Consider the following 12,073-nt stretch of genomic DNA (forward strand, 5'->3'; position numbering starts at 1 on the left):
CCAAAAAGGACAGTTGCAGATCACTTCCAGCATTCAGCCAGAATGGCCCGCACGGGATCTGAGGATGAAGGCTCGGATACAGGAAGTATTTCAGATAATCAACCAAGTAAAGTCATGTTGCAACGAATATCTCGCCTACCAACAGCGGAAAGTCTTTCCAACAATTCGATGGACTCTATTAAATCACTATTGACATCCCACCATGACTCTCTATCGAAAAAATTTGATAGATCCCATGCTGACTTGAAGAGAGACATTGGCATAATCGGCGAACGTACGGAAGCGCTAGAGCGCAAACAAGAAGTTCTAACAATAGACCACTCTAACCTTCTCAGCTATTCACAGAACCTGGCTGGCCAGATCTTGGATCTGGAGTTGAAGCTGGCAGATCTGGAAGATCGTTCATGCCGCAACAACATCCGTATTAAAGGGATCCCAGAGACAGTTCTGCAGAAAGACCTAGAGACATACTTACAAGACCTATTCAAGGCAATACTGAGACATACTGTGGGTGATGAAACCCTCATTGATAGAGCACTCAGAGCATTCAAACCAAGGACAGCAGACGAAGGAAAACCATGGGATGTCATAGCCAAGCTTCACTATTATACATTCAGGGAAAAGATCCTCAGAACCTTGGCTAAAGACAAGGCCCTACCAGACAAGTATGCTGAATTGCAGATCTTCCCAGACCTCTCGCCACACACGCTTCAGCTGCGCAGACATTATCAACCGTTTACTAGAATATTGAGAGAAAAGGGCCTTAAATATAGATGGGGATTCCCTGTGAGACTATTCATAACAAAAGACAGCAAACAATTTATAGCTACTACCCCGCAACAAGCACAGGAATTACTCCAGAGGTGGGAACTACTCCCGACGGACCAAGAAGATCGGCCCTCCAATCAAACCAAAGAGAGCAGTCTAAGAGTTTCAGCACCGACATGGAATCCACTCCCACAAAGATCTGCTTCAACACCAAAAAGATCTGCTTCAACACAAAAATGTTCAGTGTGGCTCACAGCCACACTGAACATTTTAACATAAGTCAAGAGACGTTTGTGGGGAAAACCCACACTTAACAACCAGAAGGGACTCGAGATGACAGAGGAAGATGGGTTGTATAGCAAGGCCTGAACACTGACTTTTACATTTATCAGACTGTTATCTTAGCTAAAGTTATTTTACTAGATGTACTCTGTCTTGTTATGCTGTTCATTAATATTGCCAGGTATGTTCATATCTATCTGAATTTACAAATGTTAGAGATTGAGTTAGTTTAGATGTAACCTATGTTGTTATATTGTTCTTTCATTTCACCAGCTATGACCATACCCATTCGAATCTGGAAATGTTTGAGATTGAGTAGGTAAGCAAAGGAACTCAGGGATATCTGAACGAAATTTTTTCTTTTTTCCTTTTTTTTTTTTTGCATAAATTAATGTTATCCCGGTTCACGAATGCTAACAGATTGGTTAGAAAATTTATACAACTCAGGTTACAGTGAATGATTCTAATAACGACATCACTGTTAGCTAACATCTGCTAATTGCGAGTGAGAAAACTACTCACTCCCAGTAAATTCCCTATCTGATGTTACTATAGGAGTACCATATAGCCTATATTCCCTTCCTGTTTAGACTGTAGAGTCTCACTTATGTTTCATAGTATTGTTTATTTTGTTATGTATGCTATGTTTATATTCATAATATTGTTAACAGCAATTAGGACTGGCGGGGAACAAGACTTCTCCCTGCTAACCTCTGCCCCACCAATTTAGTTGTGTCCCCTTGGTTATATACCAATCGGAACACTCATTGTGAAAGTGTTTATTTACCACTTTTAGAAATAGTCTCTAGGGCTCTTGAGACATTATTCATTGTAAACACATTTGGTTTGGTAGATCCCTGCTCCTGGCTACTAGGAAATTTTCACCTGATTGACAACACCCTTTCTCCCCTAATCCTTATCCCTCCCTCTACCCCATACCTACTCATATAATGGCGCCCATTAGTCTAGCCACTTTAAATGCACAGGGTTTAAATTCACCCACGAAAAGAAAGCTCTTACAAAACTATTTCCTGACACATAAGATCCATATCCTATTTCTCCAAGAGACACATTGGACTGGGAGCTCCCAGGCCATTAAGATATCCAAACACTACCCTATATGTGAGACAGCATCCAATGCTGAGGGGAAGTCGAGAGGGGTCGCTATTTTGATCAGCAAAGATCTGACTTTTCAACTAGAATATATTGAAAGAGATGATGAGGGTCGGTTCCTTATCTTAGTCTGCTCGCTAGATGAGACCCTATACACTTTAGTTTCTGTCTATGCACAAATCCCTTTTCTACGCAAGCTCCTATCTCGAGCAGATCAACTCAAAAGGGGACACTTGATAATTGGGGGGGACTTCAACATGGTGTGGGACCCACTGAGAGACAAACAATCCGCCTTGACAACACATGCAGACAGAAATGTTTCCTCAACTTCTAATGCCTTCCGCAAACTCATGTATCAATATGACCTGTATGATGCATGGCGATGTTTGGCACCCACAGACAGAGATTTTACACATTTTTCTAGGGCCCACAACTCCTATTCGAGAATCGATTACATACTATGTGACTCATGGACCCTAGATCAATTCATAAACCCCTACATCAAGCCCTGCACATGGTCAGATCATGATATGGTTTGCCTAGACATTACCAAATTACAGTCACTGACGGGTAGGCCCCCTTGGAGGCTCCCTGAACAGTGGCTATCGGATATAGAGCTCCCTGCACTCACCGCGACAATGACTGAATTCCTGACACACAACGACGTGGGTACCACAGACATAGGCATGGTATGGGCGGCCCTTAAGGCCTATCTCTGTTGATACTTTATTAAAAAATCGGCCCAATACCGCAAGTCAGACCACCACTCACTGGCTAAATTATAAGGAGACCTCTGCAGACTGGAGAACTCCAATATATCACGCCCCGAACCCCAGATGGCCCAACAGATAGGCCTTATCAGAGAGGAAATAACCAGACGAGAAACCCTAAAAGTACAGGATAACCTACATAGACTCAAACAATTGTACTATTATAAAGGAAACAGAGCAGATAGACTGCTAGCTAATAAACTTCGCAAACGTACACAGCAGAGTAGGATAGCTTTAATCAAAACCCACAATGGAACAGTCCACTCAACCAAAGAAATTGGAGTAGCGTTTGCAAACTATTATTCTTTCCTCTACAATATAGGGACTTCAGAGCCACTAGACAGGGCTAGCCCCGATGACATTGGCAAGTTTCTAAAGGGACTGGATCTACCCACCCTGTCGGAGGAAGCTAGAGGAGCACTAGAGACACAATTCACGATAGAGGGAGTTAAGGTGCTGTAGCTAGCCTTGCTCCCCACAAAGCCCCAGGTCCAGACGGGTTTACAGTCACTTTCTTCCAAACCCTCTGCCCCATACTGTCTCCGATTCTACTTTGATTATTTACGAGAGTAGCTGAGAGAGGTAATTTCATCCCAGAATTTCTAGAAACTAATATCATCACAATACACAAAGAGGGCAAATACCCTGTGTTATGCTCCAGCTATAGACCCATTTAGCTCATTAATGTTGACGCCAAAATCTATGCCAAAGTCCTAGCCAACAGGTTGAATAACCATCTCCAAACCATCATACACCTAGACCAGGTAGTATTTGTCCTAAATAGGCAAGGTTCAGATAACACCCGACGCCAATTAAACATATATACTGAGGCAGCTGACTTGGGTCTCCCTGCTCACCCTGTCACTAGATGCCGAAAAAGGCATTTAACAGGGTGAGATGGGAATATCTCTTCCAAACCCTTACAGCATTTGGTATACCAGACAACTACAGTAGAGCGGTTAAGGCACTGTATTCATCCCCTACAGCAGTGGTGAGAGGCCTGGGGTTCTGTTCTCCCAAAGTGAAGATAAACAACGGCACTAGACAGGGGTGCCCCTTATCCCCACTCCTGTTTGTCCTAGCGATAGAACCCATGGGAGCCCCCATCAGGAAATGTTCTACTATACAGCGACTTCAGCTACATGACACTGTCCAGAAGTTGGCTCTATTCGCGGACGACCTCACAGTCTTCCTCACGGAGCCCTTAGATTCCCTCCATCCACTGCTACACCTACTAAAGAGGTTTGGGGAACTCTCTTACTACAAGATTAATGTCAGTAAAACAGAAGCATGCTTCCTCAACATCCCCTTGAATGAAAGAAATAGGATTCAGTTCCTTTACTCTTTCAATTGGTCCACTAAAGGAATACGACATTTGGGAGTATTCCTCTCTCATGCAAAATCCATAACTATTAAAGAAAACTATGAGACCTTACTGAAAAAAATTACCTTAGAACTTAATTCTAAGAGATATAGTGAGATATCGTGGATGGGTAGAGTAACAGCCCTTAAGATGATGATACTTCCCAAACTTACTTATTTATTCCGCTGTTTTCCCATTTCGATCCCCATATCCCTAACCCGGAAATTCCAGACCTTATTCAATTCCTATACCTGGCACAACAAACGACCCCGAGTAGCTGCCCATATCCTCCAAGCTCCCACCGAAAAGGGAGGCTTAGGCCTCCTAAACATAAGGAAATATCATGAGGCTGCAATGATTACCCATGCCTCGGCATGAGGAAGCGACCTCCCCCAACTAGATGGAGAGATTTAGAACAGGCTTCGCTACCAGCATATGCCAACCTTGAAGACCTCCTCTGGCTTCCCCGCATTGGCAGTCAAAAATCCACATCTCCAACAATATAATCAAGGGATGTCAGGAGCATTGGATAAAATTGCGACATAATAAATATATTGCCCCACATCCCTCACCCATACATTCCATACAGGGCCTACTCCTAGGACTACCGGACATTCATCTTAGTACATGGTCTAACACAGGCATAGTCTCCTTAAAAGACTTCTATGACAACAAACTAAAAACACACGCATCCATGTTAACACTGCCCACACTGACCCCTTAAGTTTCAATTTGATCTGCTAATAGTACGGACTCTGATGAGATCCTGGGGCTTCTTAGAAGGTGAATCTCGTGATCTCACCCCTTGGGAGGTGCGATGGGAAACAAATCTCCAACTATATAAACCCTTATCAGTGCACTATACATGTTTACTTGAGGAATCCATTCCACTCAAAACAATACACATGGAGGCTTGGGAAAGAGATCTGCAACTCACATATACATCGGAAGAGTGGGTTAGGGCAATAACCCTCACCAAACAAACTACTCACTGTGTCACCCTCTACGAGCTATACCTTTTAAAATAATCACGAGATGGCACCTAGTGCCTACAAGACTACAAAAACTCTTCCCAGAACACTCCCCTATGTGTTGGAGAGAACGTGGTGAACCTGGTACTCCACTCCACATCTGGTGGACCTGCCCAAAACTAGACAGTCTATGGAGAAAAGTTGAAAAGATTTGTAGGGATCTGGAACTACTGGATGCGCTATCCCCGGCCCTTGCAATATTACACTTAGGATTAGGAAAACTCCCCAAACCCAAGCAAAACTTACTCTTGAGCATCCTCACTTCCACTAAACTACTTGTCGCAGGAAACTGGAAAAAAAGCCAACCTCCTAGATGGCAAGGTGTGATAGATTGTGTAAACTATATCAAAAACATGGAAAACTATGTTTTTAGAGAACGTAGACTGACTGACTGACTACTGCTTAATATGGGAACCGTGGGAATCTTTTTGGGCTCATAAATCTTTACTAGCCAGACCAGTCAATTAAATTGTAGCAGTAACCTTAGAAGCTGATTTCTCTGTTCCTTACCCCCCTCCATTCCCTAGTGCTCAGTACCTCCCCTATGAAATACCCTAAAAAAACCCACATACAAATAAGCCAGGTGCGGAGACTGCTAGATAATTAATGCAGCCTCCTTGAACGATACACCAAATCGAATTAGTTACTTATCTATTACTTGCCCCCACCAGGGCTTACAATGATAGACTAGTTAGATACCCTAGTAGACTACACCACCAACTCAAAGGTCGCCCCATATATGTCTTTTATGGGGAAAATAGAAGGACTAGAGTAAGTCCATATGTAATTAAAAGGTGGCCTCTGTAAAAACGAGGTTTTAGAAAGCTGCTGTACTGTTTGAACCTTTTAAAGAAGAGCCTTTGTTCTGATACTACTATGCCATGTACTCAGTTTTCGATGCATAAACTGTATATTATGTTTATTACCTCAATAAAAATGTTATTATAAAAAAAAAAGCAAAATTGGCCAGAGAAAAACATTCTGCATGTGCTACCGGGGGTCGACCAGAAGCTTGTTCAGCGTCTAGGGCCTGAGATCATTACCGGCATAACGGACGACTGTGACAGTGATTAAAGAGGTAACTGTATTACGTAATAATTGACGCAAAATGCTTGTAAAATAACGATAGTTCTGTGCCTCCAATATTATGGATGAAAAATAACCTTATCGGTCTTCTTACTAAAGAAATTATCTGCTTACGTACGTTAAGTCGCACATAGGCCCCAAATATTTTTGATTCATATAAATTATGGTGCATTAAAAAAAATATATATTTACTATGGATTTTTTTTAATTTATATATATATAATATAAAAAAAAGTATAAATGTGATTGTACAATAATAGGGTTTCTATAATTATCTGATGTATGAAGTTATAATATAACGGGAATATAAGAAAAATGTTGATATATATCTACTGTATTGTTCATGCATACTATAGTGTATTAAAAAGATAAAGACGGGGTGGCGGAGCGTAGCCGTGCAGGAACATGGCTGCACTCTAGAATTGCTCCGTGGCAGATCTCTTACCCTCATCTCCACTACGATGTATATTAAGGGCAAACACACCCTAGACACCTAAGATGACCGGCTGACCACCCGCCACTCACAGAAAAAGCTGACAGCTCACGCCACCAGACCCAGAGACGCCGCGCTCTCGGAGCGGCCCGCCACACTGTGTGAGCGCAGCAGAAAGACCCAGCTGGAACCTGCTGCACGATCGCGGCGCCACCGCTGTACCTTGCAAGACCAGAGAAACCGGAGCGATCGGACCCCAGAGGTGGGACGCAGTGGTGAGTCAGGAGGGGTTCCCGGAAACTACTGGGCTGCTGGATAGAGGCTACTTGTGCCGCCATTGTGGCCTCCCATGTGGCATACGCAGCATTAAATTAAACTGAACAGAGGCGTAGCATCCGTGTTAATGATTGACTGACCTCAGGAGAGAGCCCTGTCATATAAGGGGGGGGGGGAATAAGTCCCACTCAGAATATATAACACGCAACAGAACCTGCAAAGAATTAGTCTGGAAACCTCTAATCAACCCACGCAGGGCCTGATCTGATTACCTTGAGCTGCACATTAGCAGACCTGCTCAAAACTTAACTATATAACACAAAGGGTCATAGTCACTCAGCAAACCACGCACTCATAAACTCTAGTGCCCCTATAATCTTACAAGCTTTTAACCAGACCCACCGCTTTACAATACAAAAAGCATAAAGGCCGCACCCAGGTAACCATAAAGAGACTTTAACCTTCCTGAACGTGCGGGAACCTGCACAGTATATACCCAATGGCAACTAGACAGAAACCCAGACCGGACAAAAAGGCAGCAGTTAGCACAAATGTCACCATGAACTCTTTTTTTCAAAAGCAGGATAGCGAAATAGCTGACGTTGCAAACGAACCATTGCCAGAAGGGCAGCACATGCAGGAACACCCTGATCTCCTATATACACAGCAATTTAAGCAGATCCAGACAACTATGTCCCAATTGCCATCCAAGTCAGACCTAGCGGACTTGAAATCCTTTATCAAGACAGAAATGTCCTCTCTAAAGAAAAATATTAATGAACTGGGATCAAGGATTGAATGCCTAGAGGAAGGACAAGACACTCTGAACACCATGGTATCAGACTCTAACCATCAAATGGTACGACAAGAAACCATAATACAATCGCTCCAACTTAAAATCGAAGACCTGGATAATAGGAGCCGAAGGAGTAACTTAAGAATAAGGGGAGTCCCTGAAGAAGCAACCCAAGACTCATTGATATCTTATCTACTCCAACTATTTGAATATATCATCCCCTCTCTAAAACTCACGGAGGCCTCAATGGAGCGAGCCCATAGAGCACTGAGGCCTATCCCAACACCTCCCAAGCCACCCAGGGACATTATTATTAAATTTACAAACTATCTCGACAAGGAAGCAATATGGAAGCAGGTCAGACTACAACGAGAGATCAGTTTTCAGACCTATAGCATTCAAATCTATCCTGACCTCTCACCCACCACAATTGAAAAACGCAGAGAAATACGTTTTATCACACAGGTCTTACAAGAAAGGAAAGTGAGATACCGCTGGGGCTTCCCCTTCAGCCTCATAGTGCAACATGATGGTAAGACCCATATCTATAAGGAACCAGATGACCTAGAATTGTTCTCAAGAGGACTTAACATTTCTTTTCCACAACCAATGCCAGGACCAAAGGAGAGGAACACCTCTAGAGAAGATAACGCGCCCAAACCCCAAAGATCAGAGTGGACACTTGTCAACAAAAGGAAAAAATTGGATACTCCATTACCCTGAACTGATACTTAAGTACCTAACCACAAGATGAACTAACATAATACAACTATAGGAAGATATGAGAAAAGGGAAAAAGAACCTGTGTCCCTAAAACTTATCCGACACATTGTGCTTGGTTCGTTAGCTCATATGTTGGCGACATACCACCTATGAACAGAACTGGTGACCTGGCACCCTTGCTGACTCACATCTGTGCTGGACATGAAAAGAGAACTCTCACTCTTAGAATCTGATAAGTATAAATAAATGTTTAGATAACTGTTATATGAAACGTTAGTCAAACTATTAGCAAAATACACTAATGCTTGGCTCTTTGGGACATGGACTACCATGATACAGTTATTATTTCATTGTTTAATTTTAACCACTTCATTACTGTGTGACTGCAGCAGAACCAACGACCTGTTTCCGCCCCTCGGCACGCTCGCACATATCATAACATTGTCATATGAAAATTGAGCTACCGTTTAGGATAGCTCGGAGGCGAGCGGTGCCGAGGGGTGGAAGAAAATAGACTTGTTGTGTTGTTGTATGAGTGTTGCTAGGTTACATTTGCCTAGGTTACCTATCGCCCTCCCCCCCCCTCTACTTCTAACAAAACCCCAACCCCACATGACAGGTCATAGAAGTCATATTATCCCAACATTCCCCCCCTCCATACCATGACCTCTCCTTACGCACGATAAGACCGACAGGAGCTAAATAAACCTCTAGAAACCATCTGGCTACCTTATGCCCAGCTAACGGACCCATAATGGACTAGCTTGAAACCAGCAAACAATTAACCCCTGACATTACACTGACGGGTAGGCCCCTATCCTTACAAACCTAAATGGAATAGGTCCAGAACTCAATAACGACTTTTAGGCCCCCACACTACCAATACAGGAGTATGAGTGGTAAAAGAGATATGCTCCCCCCCCCTTGTTGTAAGCAGATATTAAATGTCTGCAACCTTTCATCCTTTGGTTATTGTTATATCTGTTATAATGTTTTATATGTTCAATATTGTTACAAACATACAATGTGATACTAAGATGGTGTTAAGTAAGATTGTTCCTGGTCCAGCCTGCGCCCCGATTCACACTCACAATGACACCCCCATTGGGGAGTCACCACACATGCGATATAGCTCACACATCCAACATAAAGATAATGGTTAATCACAAAATACACTCCCAGACCAGCAACGAAATCAATATCTACTCTGTTAACTCAAAAGGACTGAATATACCTAACAAAAGAACGATGGCCTCAAAAGACTTCCACAGACACAAAGCAGACATGGTGTTTCTACAGGAGACCCTCTTCCGCAAAGGAAGAGAACCTAATACATTCACACGCACATATGGTAGTTGCTATTGGGCCTCACACCACCAACACAAAAAAAACGGAGTGAGGATCCTATTTAGAAAGTCAATTCCCTTCACTGCCCTACAAACTATCAGAGACAGAGAAGGGAGATACCTAATTTTAATAGGACTCCTCTATGGGAAGCCAGTAACCCTGGTGTCGCTATATGCCCCGAACACAGCACAACACTCCTTTGTGAAGAAATTATCTAATTTAATCCTTGAACACCAAAAAGGTGTACTTATTATGTGTGGAGACCTCAACACAGCACTAGAACCAGAACTAGACTGCTCTTCTCAGTACTCCTCCACCCCGGTATCAGGACGTATGGAGAACCCTGCATCCCCAGACGAGAGACTATACTTTTTATTCCTACCCCCACGAGATATACACGCGCATAGATTATGTGTTTGCTGACATTGGAGGCCTTTCTTTGTTTACCTCTGCAAAGATCACCCCTATCACGTGGTCTGATCACGCCTCCATACTTTGTTCACTGACATGGCCCTCGAAACCTATAAAGGATTACATTTGGAGGCTAGACGAACAACTCTTGACAAACCCAGAAACGGCCCCTAGAATTCTGACAGTACTAACAGAATACTTTGAACACAACGTACAACCTGACACTGAAACAAACATACTATGGGAAGCCCATAAAAGCGTTGTGAGAGGAGAACTGATTGCCATTAAAGCACAACAAAACAAAGCTAAAAGAGCACTGACTACCTCACTAATCTCAAACATACAGAGACTAGAAACCCAACATAAAGTTTCACGATCAGATAAAAACTTGCTCAACGAAATTACATTGCTAAAACAAACCTTAGCTTCGCATTTGGACAAAACACATAAAAGACAGGCCTTGCACCTACAACAAAAACATTATGAGGGCAGAAACAAGTCAGGCAGACTTCTAGCTAGATACCTCAAACAGAAAGCACACCAAAAATACATCATGAGTATCAGGAACTGCAGGGGTCAAATTCAGTCCTCCACTAAAGATATAGCACACACCTTCAGATCCTTCTTTCAAAAACTATATAATATCCGTAGTTCAAACATGAATGCCCCACACCAAGCAGCAATCAGAGCACAATTAATAGGGGAATACCTAGAGAAACTTAATTTGCCACGTATATCTGAAGAGCAAAAAGAACAACTAGAAAACCCTATCTCTTTATCTGAACTAAAGCTAGCACTTAAAAATGTACCTACCGGAAAGGCACCGGGACCTGACGGCTATACCCATAAATACTACACCACATTTCAAGACATCTTAAACCCACATATGCTGCGTTATTTCCAATCCATTGATGAAAACGAATGTTTCCCTGCCAGAGCACTGGAAGCCCACATAATACTAATCCCCAAACCCAACAAACCACAAGACATACCAAACAATTATCGCCCCATATCGTTATTAAATACCGACATTAAAATTTACGCAAGAATCTTAGCCCATAGATTAAACAGGATCCTCCCGGACATAATTCATCTCGACCAAGTGGGTTTCGTACCTAGCAGGGAGGCGAAAGACAACACGGTCAGGGCCTTAAACCTAATACACTACGCCAAACTTGAAAACATACCACTAGTCCTCCTGTCCACGGACGCTGAAAAGGCCTTTGACCGTGTTGCCTGGGACTATATGCGAGCCACACTAGTTCACATGGGCCTAGGGACAAAAATCCTTACCAGGATTTTTTCATTATACTCTCAGCCCACAGCGAGAATACTGGTAAATGGCGCTCTCCCCCCCCCTTTTGCTATATCTAATGGAACCCGTCAGGGATGCCCATTGTCCCCACTCCTCTTTGCATGTGTCATCGAAACAATAGCAAGAAAAATTAGGCAGAACCCCCAAATAACCGGCCTCACAATTGGAAATCAGAGATACGTCTTATCACTATTTGCTGATGACATTCTCTTCACATTAACCAAACCTGAGATCTCAATCCCTCACTTACTAGAAGAATTCAATAATTATCAAGCTCTCTCCAATTTTGTCATCAACATGTCCAAATCCAAAATATTAAATATAAATTTGACTGGCCCATCATTACTTGCCACACGTCA

This window comes from Bombina bombina, chromosome 5 (assembly GCF_027579735.1).
Source record: "Bombina bombina isolate aBomBom1 chromosome 5, aBomBom1.pri, whole genome shotgun sequence".
NCBI lineage: Eukaryota > Metazoa > Chordata > Amphibia > Anura > Bombinatoridae > Bombina > Bombina bombina.